This window comes from Chaetodon trifascialis, chromosome 10 (genome assembly GCF_039877785.1).
Source record: "Chaetodon trifascialis isolate fChaTrf1 chromosome 10, fChaTrf1.hap1, whole genome shotgun sequence".
NCBI classification, from domain to species: domain Eukaryota; kingdom Metazoa; phylum Chordata; class Actinopteri; order Chaetodontiformes; family Chaetodontidae; genus Chaetodon; species Chaetodon trifascialis.
This window is the reverse complement of record NC_092065.1, coordinates 9,273,965-9,288,789: the sequence shown is the minus strand read 5'-3', so window position 1 is coordinate 9,288,789 and position 14,825 is coordinate 9,273,965. Positions and strand designations below refer to the sequence as shown.

At 44.3% G+C, this 14,825-nt stretch overlaps 1 protein-coding gene across 1 annotated transcript in view; it reads right to left on the bottom strand.

Annotated features, from left to right (window-relative positions):
• The window catches only part of tspan18b (tetraspanin 18b), a 32,860-nt gene extending 24,048 nt beyond the window's left edge, over window positions 1-8,812 (bottom strand). The window contains exon 1 of the mRNA XM_070972039.1: window positions 8,495-8,812. The gene's annotated coding sequence lies outside the window, so the exon portion shown is untranslated. The remainder of the gene's footprint in view (window positions 1-8,494) is intronic.
• Window positions 8,813-14,825: the final 6,013 nt, after the last annotated feature.

Genomic DNA, 14,825 nt, shown 5'->3' with positions numbered 1-14,825 from the left:
GGTTCTCCAGGGCTCAAACTCTTGGAGAAATGCCCGAGCTGTCTGTTTTTTCTTCAAAACACTTCACAGTTTTGAGCGTCACACCCAGGTGGTCAAGATTAGGTTGGATGACTTTACTGCTGGCGTCCAGACGTGGGGCAGGTGACAAATCAGCGGGAAGCCATCCAAGATAACCTGATGTTAAACTGGAAAAAAAAACTAAAAAATCCCTCGGAGCATCTGTACTCTTTTTTTGACACTTAAATCAATGAACACTGCAGCCAATTTAATTTCACAAAAAGGAGACACCTGCTGTGCCTGTGCTATCTCTGAAAAACACATGTGAAGGTGATCCCTGGATTCTACTGTCATAAATGTAAGGACTGAAATACATTTTTCATGAAAATATCAAACTCCTTTAATATACTTCAAATGGTTAAACAGTGGCTTGCTTTCCTATGCAGTGGATTCTCCTTTTTCCCTAAGCTTCAAAGAAAAGAAGACGGGGCGAGGTAAGGATTAGAGAAAAAATGAATTATGCTTCACAGTGTGCATGTGTTTACCCTAATAACTATTACCAAAGCAATTTCTACAGCGAAGCAAATACCACCTCATATCTATTTTTGCTCTTTTCTTCTTAGAAAACCACAGCTTCTTAAGCATTCCTTGCTGACGTCCTTCCATTGAGTTTATAAAAGGCAGCATGCTCCCTCTGCAGTAATGTCAGCGTGGTTTGCTTGTGGCCGTAACACTTCGGCTGGCATTGACCGACTGTTTGCCCAGAGGACAGAGGCCGTGTTTTAGTGCAGTGACCCGGGAACGCTGTCTCGAGGAGCGTGCTTTTAAAGTGGCGGTGGGCTAAAAATTTCATAAAGCACCATCAAAAAGTCATGAGGCAGTGAGGCACTCCGTCTTTGCTGTCTAATTGTTTTCCCCTCTGAGGAGTAAAAATAACTGTCTACAACATGTACATTTGATCTGCTGTTAAAAGGAAAAGGCTATTATTCAGCCAGACATGCAGAGGCCGCTCAGACGGGCAAATTCATCACTGTAAGAAGCACGGAGGGGAGCTGTTCAGGAACCATCACTGCAATCTTGATGCAAAGCGCTCTGGGTCGCTGGAGGGTGCTGGGTCGCTTAAACGACCTAAATTGGCTTGAAGGCTACATTGTCAGCCTCTTCGTGCTTTACTTTTAACCACAGGTGGTCTATTGGTGTGATTGTGGGCAATAAACAGAACAACAGTGAAGAAACAAATCCAACAAAACCAAAAAAAAAAGCACACCTGTATCACACTCTAACGCGAGGGGACTTTATGTGGCCTCGGATGAAATAACATTTGCACACAAGCAAAGCAAACCACAAGAGAGGCTCTAACTGCAAACCGACAGATGGCCCTCACCTACACAGCTACTGGTTTATAAGCTTTAAAGATTTCACTTCCTGGTCTTTAACAAGCTGAGGTGGAACACAAACGTCTTTCTGCGAGGCTTGTGATCCTGGCGGGAGAGACATCATTAGCCGGCCCTTCCTCCAAGCTTCCCCAGGTAGACGCTGGAACCTGCTGTGGATTTTCTTTTTTTTTTTTTAAATCAAACACTGATCTGTCTCCCTGATGCTGTGGAGGCTGACAAGGAGTCCATATGTCTGATAGACCTGCGGTGAGTCTCGCCCTGTGGGAGGGACTGTAACATCGCTGTTATTCCACAGCAGCTGCAGGGAGCAACGTCGTGGACAAGGTGTGTGGGCTTCAAAGGCAGCACAAAGCAGCCAGCCTGGCGGAAAGAAAAATGCTGGAGCTTTACTTACCCTCAAATTGGCATGATTTTTGAATACAAGTGCACATAATCAAATTGCAAGATTGAAGGGAGCGGGAGAATCGCATTAGCCCAGTTACGTCTGAAGTTTACAACGTTCACATTCACAAAATAAAGACACTTCTGCTTAGCTAAGGTCTTCCTGTGCCATGTTTACAAGTTGGATGCACCGCATTTAGCCTAGATTCAAGAAGATATGAGTTCCATATTATACCGTAAATATAAAACAACACCATTTCCGCTTGAGTTCTGCCGCAGGCACCCAGACTGCAGGGGTGTGTGCGTGTGTGGGAGAGCCTGATGTACATTTGTGTATTTGAGGTTTGTACGGTTATCACTGACTGGAACGGCAAAGTGTTATTAGCAGCCTGGGATGCAAACCCGAATCAAGCTCAAAATAAATCTCCTAGGAGGTACTCTATAATTCAGCCACAGTGGAAAAGCCAAGACAGCAAACAAGAGTACGTCATATGTACCAGCTAACAGTCGTGCGTCCACGAATCTGATGAAACGGCAGCATCTCGGCTTCATATCACAACTTCCAATCATGATCTAAACACGAGAAAGTGAGTTAATGAGCTCCAGCATGCAGCTCCAATGCCTGACATGCATTTGATTTGTTTAAAATGATAATGGGCTAATTATCTAGGTCATCATTAACAACCTACTGTCCATCCCAACAATAAACTCTAAATTACCACATCAATTTGTGGTGAGAGCATGTGTGTGTTTGTATTTGTGGGTAACAATTACCATATCACATTATACTGTGCAGGCCATCGTCAGTGATTAAAAATAAACAGGATATTTAAAGGGGCTCAGATCCCCTTTAGGCAGAGGAAATAAAAATGCAGAGCTGAACATGTAACAAAATAGGACACATTAAAAAAAAAAATCCCCAGATGACTAATGAGGGCATTCTTGCAAAGCTATATTCTCCTATTCCAGAAACTTGGATGGAAAGAGCACGAGCACTCGAGGAGGAGAACCTGGGAATAGAGGGGTGGAGTAGAGGAGAGTTGGGACACACTTGTGGCTGGGCCAACAGAAAAAGAGAAAGACCAGAAGCCGGGAGAGAGTCCCATTTCATCAGAAAAATGCCTGAGTCAGGAGACGGGAGAACCATTAGGCCCAATGAGTCACAGGGAGAGGCTGTAAAAACAGATCTGGGCTGAGCTCAGTTCATAGTACCATCCCCGAAAAACAGCCAAGGAGGAGCAGAACAGTGGCCCAAAATCAAGCACAATGAGGGATTTCCAGCAGTGAATCCCCATGTTATTTATACTCCTGTAAAAGTGCATGTGAATGCCTGTGCAGGTCTGCACAGAGCAGGGTTTTATGGGTAACTAAGGTTTGCAGAGGGCAAACGTGCAATCATTTTCCTTATCACTGAATCAGCTCATCATTTTCTCAATTAATCAATTAACTGTCTGGTGAGGAAAACTGTAGAAAGATGTTTAGAAAGATTCAATTTAACAGTATTTAAAACAGAGCAAATAGAATTTTTGCAAGCAGGAATAAGAAAATTTTTGGCTTTTTTGCAAAATGACTTCAATAAAATGCAAAATGCAAAATGACTTCAATAAACACTCGAAACACTCAAATAAGATTTCCATCAATTAATTGTTAATAGACATTATCTAATGCACTCTCATATCTAGAGTATGGCCCCCAGATCTCAACAACACGTGCTGAGCTGTCAAACAAGCAGCTATGTTAACACTGTACCCAAAATCTGTAAAAGCGTTAAAAAAACAGCATCTCTGAACGACACCTGTGCACATTTGCTTCCCTTCGGATGAAGAAGCTTCCCTGACATGGAGTCTACTCACAGTGTGTACTCTGGAAATACAGTGATTCGCTTTATCCATCAAACATCATCGTTCCTGTACTGATTCAAAAACACAATCCATCTTTTATGCTGAAAATGATTCCTCTGACTATTGAGTCTTTATCAAAATCCTTCACAGGAACCAAGCAATTAAGGCAAGAAGCAAGAAGCGAGTCTCTACAATAATTCTTTATCTGTAAAATGTTCAAAATGGCACTAAGCAGCATCTATAGTGAAAAGCTCCAGTGTTAGGCAGCGAGTGTGGAGAACAATCACGCGTCCATGAAATGAGCTCTTCCTCCCTGGTGCTACTTGATTAGCACCCAGCTTCCTCCTGCCCAGTGTGCCAACACTGAACCCGATGTGAGTCAACCCAGCGCTATTGTGTGAACTTCGTAAAGAACTGGTTGTTCATCTGGGAAACAAATACTCCCACTGTGCTCACATAAAGCATTCAGCTGTGCTCTGCTCTGCTGTGTATTTTGTTCGGTGTTCTTTCCGGGCAGCGATGTGCTTAAACTTCAGCATCATTCAGTGGATCAGAGTTGTGTTCCAGCCTCTCTAAAGCCAGGCAGGTAATCTCCTCCTGTGTCACACACCTATCAGTGCCAGACTCCCCGGCCAGCCTAAGCCCCTCTCTGAGCTTTGACTACATCTGGGGATGAAAAGAGCATGAGGTGATGGAGAAGCCTTCCAGCAAAGGCACAGGGATTAACTGAGTGTCCTCGCTCTGTGTAATGACCAGCGGGTCCTCAGCAGCAGCCTTTAATGGACACCTGAGTGACACGGTTTATTAGTTCTGAAAGACTTTATGTTGAGGCAAAGATGGCTGGGGGGATTTTGAGATAGATGTGATTTGAACATCCCGAGACGGGGCTGAGCGTACCCTCAACTAAGCGCCTACCAAGCCACGAGCCCGTCTGGGAGCCTGCTATCTGCAGAGCCCAGCTTGTCAAATACATACCTTTTACCTCATTACCTGCTCAGCACGGCCATTATTGAGGGAAATAGGGCAAACGCAAGATAAGCACAAAGAATTCTTGGGCTGAGCACAAACAGCCGGCCTGCTTCCTCCTGATAAAAAGGAAGTGTCAGCAGTGAGAGGCCCCTCAGCTTCCTGATCTCGGTGAACTCCGGGGCCGCCAGCTGCCCCGCTATTAGGTCACGCTGCTTCCTGGCCCATATGGAGACACGCTAGAGCCAAAGGAATGCGTGCATGTGTGAATATCACTGGATTATGGAGCATTTTCTCTTGTGTTCAGGTGGGAAAGTGACCAAAAGATAATCCAAAGATTAGTTTATGCTTGACTCAAGAGGTTATCATAGGAGTCCCATGATAAATAAATTGTTTACGTTCTTTCATCAAAGAGAGCAACAATCGCAGTGGAGATGTCTTTTCTAGATGTGTGTTACTGAAAAGAAGATGAGTCTTTTTTTAAGCTTGCTTCATGTTGTCTTCACTCTCAACCATCATCATCAGAAACTTGCAGAGAAACACAATGAGCCCAAAGTTTCAGTTCAAATTTAGCCCAAATTTTAACCAAATTCTCAGAAAGGAGGTTGAATGCATCCAGACAAACACTTGGTGAGAGCAATATGGCCTTTAAATAATATCATGATATTTCAGAGTATTTCTGTAGTAATGCTATTCTTGATTATAGGACAATATACTGAAAAATATTTTGGGTTGAGAACACAGAATAGCCGTTAAGCTCTCCTCAGAGGATTTTTGGCTCTCGTACTAAGCCAGGTGTTTCAGTCTTCTTGCACGTCTTACATATTACCTTGGTTTGTTGTGCGTCTGATCTTTTGGAACAAAACACTAGTCTCACCTTTTTGGACCTGATTCCTCCACCATGGAGCCGGCAGCAATGATACTTTCGCTTTCAGTCACGTTTGTTGCTGCTGTGTGTAACAAGTCAGAAGATCTGCATTATGATGATATGAATTTTTTTGAGCGATATTATCACGAACTATATGATATGGCATACCCCGAATAAACAAATAAGAATAAGAATATTTGGACACCAAAGCCCCAACGAGTAGTTATATTCTTGAGGAGGTGCATGTCAGCTATGGTGTGCGTGGGCTTTGTAGCTGCCCCATAACCTCTGAACAAACAACTGAAAGCAGCCAGCTCTAGGAAGACACCAAACCAGGCTGCTTTTATGCTATCAGTACCTGACCTTAAGCTAAAACTGCCCTCAGCAGACGACCCCAGGCTCTGGACATTGAGCACTCACAGCACATAATGCAGACATATATAATAACAACACACACCTACATGGCTTTTAAACAGCTGATGAAAAATACACCTTTGCAGGAGTAAATTATTTCTGCCAGCTGAAAAGCAAATTTCATTTTCTCATGTCTCCTGACAACAAAGATGGTGAACCCATTACTGGTTGAGGCTTCTGCATCACACACATTAAATGAAGGGTCCTCTAGCAATCGAAAAAAGCAATTTTCTCATTGAGCCAATAGATACTCCATTTAGTTCCAGGCTCTCTGTGGACCGCTGCTGTTGCAGTGGGGCTGATACAGGGGAGAGCGAGTGCAGAGTGATGACCCAGCCTTGCCTTGCTGCTCTGAACCCATCGATATGGACACAGACGTGCTTTGCAGGCTGGATGAGGGGATGATGAGAAAGGATGGGGACAAGAAAGGATAATAGATGAGATGATACAGGGGGAGGCGGATAGAGGAGGTGGAAGGAGGCCGTGGTCAGGCCGGATAAATCAGGGATGTGAAATCAGGGCCAGTGATCAAATGACTGGCCAAAAAGGCAGCGGCCTCATTTGCAGGCACATCAGTGGATATGGAGGAAGGAGAGAAAGGCCTAAAGTGAGAGAGTGAAATGATGGGGAGACAGAGAGAGAGAAATCAGAGGCACCCAACCATGTGGAACCACAGATTGATTAATTTCAAGCCTTTAATGAGCGCTGCTCTGCCAGGCCAGGCGGCATCAAGTCAGTCACCCCGTCCCTCTCAGCGGGAGCTGCCATACAGTGCAATTCTCACTTTTCCGTCCCTGCCAAGGACTGGGTGGCGGATTAGCAGCGAACTCACCACACACACAAACCGTCTCCATCTCACACTTCCTTTCCTATTCATTTGTTTTCGCTGTTCGTTTCATCGCTGGCGATGCGATTGTGTGATTAAGAGCAACACATTATCAGAGGCACTATTAAAATGAGTGCACTGATCACCAGTGGCAAGTCTCACACCAGGTGCTCTGTGTCTGTAGGCGGAATAAATACCAGCTTGGCTCGGAGGAGATTTGAATCCACTCAAACATGCTCCCTCCTAATTGCTATCCTCCGCATTGTTGCTGCTAACCTTTATTCCCCGTGTAAATTACACTGTAGGTTTACAAACCCTGTTGTTTGCATTTGTATTTATCCTGTAGACATCACTTGTGTGTCTGTGCAACAAAACTATTTCCCAACACTCATGTGAATCGAGCTGAGAAGAGAAAGGCTCCAGGCGGAGTTTAGTCATCCGTGTTGGCAGCTGCTCCAAAAGCATCAATACTACTGTTTCTTTTTCTTTTTTTTTCTTTTTAAACAAGGCAAATGTTCACCCACAACATGGTGAACAAACACGCCTCTGTTTGCAGTTTGTGTGCTTCTCTCTACAAATTCTGAACTCCCAACCGTTTAGGTTTTGGGGAGGAAAAAAAAAGGGTGAAACAAAAAGAGACAGACAGAGAAATCTTTACATGATGCAGCAGGATAGCAGCCCAGCTCATTAATCGTGACAGGAGCTGATTTGTCAGTCTGTCCAAGCTGCTGGGGTGTGATACGATTCTCCTCTCCTCCGTCCTGACACTCTGCACTGGCCTCGGGGACATGGGGAGCCAGAGAGAGAGCAGTTGTGAATTTAACTTGAGGCGAGAAAACCCAGGATAGCACACTCACCTGGACACTGGTGTGTGTTAATAGGTCCCTTGGAGCCAGTCTCCTGGGGCAAGATCTGATTATAACCTGATTTCCAGATGTTACTGTAACCAGACAACTGGTAGAAACTTTTTACTCTGAATCTGCACTTTCTTCAGCTGTGGGCGTCCAAATGTTTGAGTGAACCAAGGATGAAATCACACTCAAGAGTCAGATTTATAATAAAGCATGCTAAAGCTTGGTGAGTTCTCCTTTTAGGGAGTTTTGAATGTGTCATGTTCGTTCCAGTGGAGATCAGACACAGAGAGACGGGTGAGGTGGTTTTGGATGATGAATCTCTGTGATTAATGCAAACTGACAGTGAACTCCTGCCCTACAGCAAAGGTAGCGCCGTCAGAGACATCCATCTGGTGACCCCATACATCTCTGCAGACAGCCTCCTCTTCGGCTATGGCTGCACCCCCGTGGGAAGGATGCCAGCTTGGAGACTGACACACATCGGTCCGGATTTCCCCTGATGTCAGGTTTCTCATGCTGTAACCCACTATTATCTGTAGACTGCGTATTAAACCACATATCACAGCCTGATCCAGGGCGCAGAGGGTGTTTAGTGCGTTTTATTCCTGAGAGGAAAAAACACGGACCTGACCTGAGGTTAACCCAAATCTACATGCCGTAATAAACGACTTCAAACATTAGGATGAGCTTTCTCCTTCATTTAACTTCTCTTACAGCGCGTTCATTTGCGTTCAGCGGCTCGTCAGAGGAGAAAATGTAACTTGCGGCAACAAAGTGAGCACAAGTCAAACATTGCGCACAGCCGCCCATTAGACCCGCTGTTGTAAATAATGAGCCCGTTCAACAGAAGTCCCGAAAACAAGCTAGGGACCCAGAAAAAGACCGTTCAGCTTTCAGTTCAACGCACATTGTAGTTGGAGACACTTTTAAAGCAGCGACGCGTTTCTTACCTCAAAGCGCAGCTCAGTGCCGACGAGCTGCCTCCTGTGAAAATGTCACCAAACAGCCGGTTTGAGAAGCCTAACCGTCGGAGGTGAGTGTTCAAATGAAACCAAAAATAATGCCGATCAGCTGGGATGTCCGCGGAGGTGAACTGTGCCCCGCAACGTCCAACTAATAAAATCCACCGCTCCGAGATCTGCGATCCCAATTTGCACAGCATGCAGTGTTGAGGAGAGGCTGGTACGCAAACAGTTTTGTGAAGTGGCTGAATCCTGAGCGGCTCATCCAGCAGCCTGCTCTGCTCCGGAGGGCGGAGACTCTCCCCCGACACACACGCCTCCGGTTTACCTTCTCCACTGGCTCTCCTGCGCGAGCTGGATGTGGGAAACAGAGTCTGTGCGGCAGAAGTGATGCCTTTAAAATGCTGAGCCAACAGCAGAGAATCACCTGTCAAATTCAGGTGGAACTAACGTCTCTGGGGTTAATTCATCAAAGGAGTTCGCTTCACTCTTCTTGATTTGTTTCTTTCACTGTGAGGTTGCTTTAAATGAGTTTCCAGATTAAAAAGTACAGTCTTTTAGGAAAGTCCTCGCTTTCTTTCTAAGACTGTTCAGAGGATTGATGCCAAGCAGCAACTTCTGCACCTGAGAAATGAAGCAAGTGCAAAACCTGCAGTTCCTTGAATGGCCACTTGAAGGTGGTTCCAAAAGCGAGTCAATCCCCATAGACTCCCATATTAAAATAGCTTCACAGCAGGAATAAACATGTTTACAGCCTGGTACAAAAACACTTTTTCTTCCTTCTGGGGGCAGCTGTGGCTCAGGAGGTATAGCATTTGTCTGCCAATCAGAAGGTCAGTGGTTTGATCCCTGGCCTCGGCAGTCCACATGCCGAAGTATCCTTGGGCAAGATACTGAACCCCAAAACTGCCCCTGATGCTGTGCTGTCAGTGTGTGAATTCATAGGTACGTTGCTTTGGATAAAAGCGTCTGCCAAATGACCTGTGGGTGAGAGACTGCGTCCATGTTTCATACAGTCTGTGTGTGATACAAGCCAGTTAGCTTTCAAAGTAAGAATCACCAATTTGTTCTCTTTGTCGTCATTTCAGGTGTGTTTCTTGCCTGTGCAACATCGGTCAGTCGCTCTTGTTTTTTGAAGTTTCATCATCTGCCATCAGTCTTTTCTTTGCCATAGTAATCTTTTACTCACAACACCAGCAAAGAGCCAAAAAACCAGCACGCCACTTGACACCCTGGAAGAGCGAGTCTGCTTTGATTTTTATTGCAAATGTCACCACAGACACCCAGTTCGTAATAGGCCTACTGCAAACTCTCATCAGTGTAGGCTCAACCACCATTGTGTTACCTCATTTGGCGATAGATAGTGACCTCACAGACTTTTATTTAAAGTTATTCTGACATGAAGACTGGAAACAGAGTAAACAGCTCGCCTAGCAGCAATGTCCAGCAATAAGGAAATCTGGCTTCTAGCGCCTCGTCTTTGTTCATGAGTTCATTGTTATTTAGTGAGCTTCTAGCTTAGTGTGCCTGGTAGGCACAGAGCGAGGCTACCTGTTTCCAGTCTTTGTGCTAAGCTAAGCTAACAGGCTGCTGGCTGTATATTTAATGAAGTGTGTGAGTGGTATTGATCCTCTCTTCTAACTCTGGGTGAGAAAGCAATGCACTTATTCCCAAAATTACACTGCTTTGATGTCATGATGCTGAGTGCTAGATTGTAAAATCATACTTAAGAGAGTAAAGTCAGATTAGTTTGTCTTAAAATTCAAATCTCACAACATTTGCAGAATAAAAGCTCAGCAGAATTTGGACTTTTTTGGACTTTTTTTTTCAAAATACTCTCTTATCTTTCTCTGCTGTTTGCACTCTCAGTGTGGAAACGCCTTTTGTTTGGAAATCGTGCCACAAAATAAAGACGCGCATCATTATGTTTATCCCGAAGATCTTTACCACACACAGCCGTTGTGGAAGTCGGCATTTTATTTATACAGATGAGACAATACGCAGTCATTACTTGTGAGGAAAGTAATGAAAAAGTCTTGCAAGTGCAACAAATTGCTGCTTCTTGAGAGTTTCCTGGGGGATTAAGTAATATTATCTCTGTGAGAGTAATGAGTATTGCTTTCTGGAGAAACGAGCTCAGCACTGTTTTTGATTCCAGCAGCAGATAAGTGACAACTCTCAGATAGGCAGCTGATAGTTTTATTGTTTGTCCCTTGTTAATTATTCATGCTGTGCGCCACTCTCACAGCCACAAAACAAGAGCAGTGCTTTTGTGTCAGGTTTGGAGGGGGCGAGAGGGGGGCCTGAAGTGTTTTCTATCCCTCTGTGCTCCTCGTGTCACAAAATCTACTACAGATGGAGAGCAAGATAAGCGCTCCAGAGACTGATCTTTTTGCCTTCTCCTCTAAGGTCGTGACACTGACATTCCCGGTGGCATACGTGATACTTCCAACCCCCAGTCTCCTTGTGTTTTCTGTTGATCCCTTTCTTATTGGCCCTTAGGAATTCTGCAATTTTAAGAGCGCATTTGAAGTCAAGAATAAGCGACAACCAGCGGCTTAATGTGAAGTTTAAAACAAGGAAGAGATCAGCTTATGGGAAGGTTGGCTTCGATGGCTCGTCAGGATCTCGGCTCAGATGTAGGGCCTCTGCCTGTGTAAGAAAAGTATCGCAGGAATGGCTTGGCTGCAGAAGGAACAGCTGTGAGGTATTTTCTTTTTGGCTCCTTGGGTATTTTCAGAGGGCTCAGCGAGTAAAGAAAGGCTGAGGTGAATCACTGACTAAAGCGTCTCCTCCCCCTGCCTTTGAGCGCTCACATGGATCACTGGTGTTGGGAGAGGTCCTCTCTTCAGGCCCTGACACAGCTCAGCTCTGTCATTATTTGTTTTTCTTTGCTAATCAGTGATTGATCAACAACTGTAGTGATCTGTGACCCTGGGGATGTACTACACCAGTCGATACACAGCTCCAAAATGAGTTTACAGTCTCGGGTTTTGGCCTTTTAGTGATTGCCTGAGTCACTTTGCATAAAATCCAGGGAGATATTTCAAAATCCTAAACTCATTCAAGAAAGAAATCTTCCAAAACTGGCAACTGACACAAAAGAAAATGATGCTATTTACTCTGCAGACTCTAATTAATGACATTTGAGGTGACTCAGATGAGGTGATGGAAGCTTTTGTTGCCGCAGGGAACAAGAAGAATAAACTATTTACTTCAGTGAAAGCTTTCAATGAAGCCATGCGGATGTTAAACCTTAGGGAATTTGGATTGCACACTGTGTTCACTAAGTGTACAAAAATCATTTTTTTCTGGCATGATTTGGTGTACGGTCGACTTGTTCCTCCTACAGTCAGACTGCTGGCAAAAAAAAATTTACTCTTGTGTCCATGTTAATCACATAACACACACACACACTGAGAGGCGGACGATGCTAGCTTACAGGCCGTTCCTCACATGCACATTCTTATCGCACACAAACCCATTTAATTCAATTTACACAGCCCGCGCTTCAATTTCACACACATAGCATCATACCACATGCTATCTCATTAAACAGGCTGCGGACATGCTTCACAGGCTCTCACAAAGTAGGCCTTATTGTTGTGCACGCACACATACACACACAGATGTGCACAGGGGATGTAGTCTTAAGGAATTTCCGTGGCAACAGCATAGTAATTTAATATTGCATTTTTTAGTAATGTGGTAGTGTGATGCTGGATTGTTTTGTCTTTAGATGTTTTTTTTAATGTGTAAATATTAAAACACAGGATGCAGTTTCACCATTTTGTTCGGTGGTTGCTGCGTGGAGATAAAACTGTCTCTTCGTCGCGTTAAACGACACAACAACATGTAGTGCAGGTTTAAAACGACATGAAAGCTCTTTCTCCACTGCAGCTTCCTTTGTGTTGACTCTGACATGCATTGTGTGGAGCTCAAAAGAGCAGTTTGACATTTGAGGAAATACGCTTATTGGCTTTCTTGCTAAGGTTTGGATGAGAAGATTGATACCGCTGCACCAAGCAATTATGTTATCGATCTTTCAGTTTATTCAATTAATGTTATTCTATAAAATGTTAGTGTTAATGCCTGTTACAATTGCCCAGAGCCCTGCAAGATAAGTGCTTCTTTTGTCCAACCAAAACCAGTAAATACTCACTTGACACCATTCACAATAAAAAAAACAAGCCCAAAATTGCAGACACTGAAACGAGTAAATGTTTTGCCATTTTTGCTTGAAAAATGACATCAGTTATTGATTGATTATCAAAACATTTGCCAAAGAATTGTCTGTTGATCGACTATTTGTTTCAGCTCTGATGTGAAGTACAGTATGTGGCTCGAGCCAGGAGGCCATTAGCTTAGCTTAGCATAAAGACTGAAACCAGGGGGAAACGGCTAGCCTGGTTCTCTCCATGTTGTGTCTAATTTGTTTAATTCACACACAAACAGAAACAACAAGATGTGTCTTCACAGGGAAGAATGTGCTGGAAGTATTTCTTGGCCAGACGCAGCGACTTCTTGGAGTCTCCACTGGTTATAGCAACCTCACCTTGACCACAAGACTTGAAGTCTTTGTAATCAGTCTGTCAGCAGGAAATAGTTCCACCATGTGACCCTCATAAACAATAACTTGTCTTTATTACAGTCCCATGCCCAGCTGTTTCTTTTAAAAGTGAATTTTCTGTGGGCATCAGAATCAGACTCAGAGATTGAACATAGACTGATCGGATTAGGCTTGTTCGCAAAAAAAGGCAATTAAAAAGTTGTTTGGCAACTTTAGGAAAAGTAAATAGAGCAGAAATCGCAGCAGGAGGATGAGTCACAGAGCACTGGTGATTGCTTTTATGATTCATTTATTTTAGACTTTTTATTTCATTTGTTTGAACAAACAAAACAAAGCCACGGAAGTCTTTTCCCAACTGTGCGGTTTGCCTCCCATTACTCTGATAAATGTAACGTAAGAAACACACACACACAGATACATAAACACTGACGCACACACCAAGACGCTGAACACATCTTTGCAGCCTCAATCTGTCAGGGGGCATCAGCCAGCGCCCGGGGGAAACGTGCCATGCCATGCCCCCTCTATGACTCCAGCGCGATGATCAAACTGTGAGATGGGGTGTAGACGGGCAAGACGCATCTCCTTGGTGCCCTTTAGGCGAACCGCACACAGAAACACTCACTTACACTCATGCTGAATACGCTTGCAGTCCTTGATTTTCCATTATATTGTCTGAGTCATAATTTGGTTTTCCAGAATTTCACTTCACATGCATTTGTCTTGAGGTGAAACCTTTTGGAAAATAGTTCACCATAACCTTGATTTTGAAGCAGAAACCGTCTTCATGAGGCAAGTGGAAAACATGCTCCCACCCCCAAGAATTTGTCTGTGACACCACTCAAAATCAGTGTACATTCACATGAAATCATCAGTGAACTCATGCATCTCCATTTGGCTTCGTGAGCCTGTCTGCGTCTGTCACATAACCAAGCTGACAGAGAAGAGGGTAGAGGAAGGTGACAACAGAGACGACAGGTTCACTCTCTAGCTGGAAGGTAATGAATCATCTTTATTTGGAAACACCTTCATCTTAACAACTCCTGTGGTAATGCCGTGTGTTAGCAACAAGCCTGGAACACTGTTTGGAGGAGTAATTGGAAAAATCTGTCGGAAGAGGCGTGAAGAGGAAATCAGAGTATTAACACGCTGAAATCTGAAATTAGAAAGACATTAAAGATAGTCTTTAATGCTTGTGTGTTTCATTTTTACTGTCTCTCCGTTTCTGTGTGCATTCCTCTGCATTAAAAAACACCTGTGGGCGATGTAGAGTGAGGCTTTCCTCTACCTTAATAATTGCGGATGTCTACCTGCTGTAGCTCAGGCCGTGACAGGAGCCTGAGGATACGAGAAAGCGAGAGAGAGAGAGAGAAAGAGAGAAAGAGAGAGAACGAGGGAGGAAGAGTGGGAGGGAAAGTGGGAGATGAGCGTAGAGATGTGTGTCAATCTGCCCAGATATTTCATACTCTGCTTCTTTCAGGAATTCACACAAAAGAAACATCTGCCGGGTCTGAGCTTAGCCAAGCAGCCAGAAAACACACACGAGGCAGCGAGGCTGCAGAGCAAGAGTAAATGGAGAGTGGAAAGATGGAAACAAGGAATGACTGGACCATTTTTGCCCTTGCTCCCTCTTCATGTACAGTAAGTGTGCTGACTGACTGACCCCCCATTCCCAGCCCCTTGAGTGCAGCCATTTCTTTGCTCTGCTGCAGTGACAGGCCAAGCGTGGCTGAACTCCCTCCGTATACT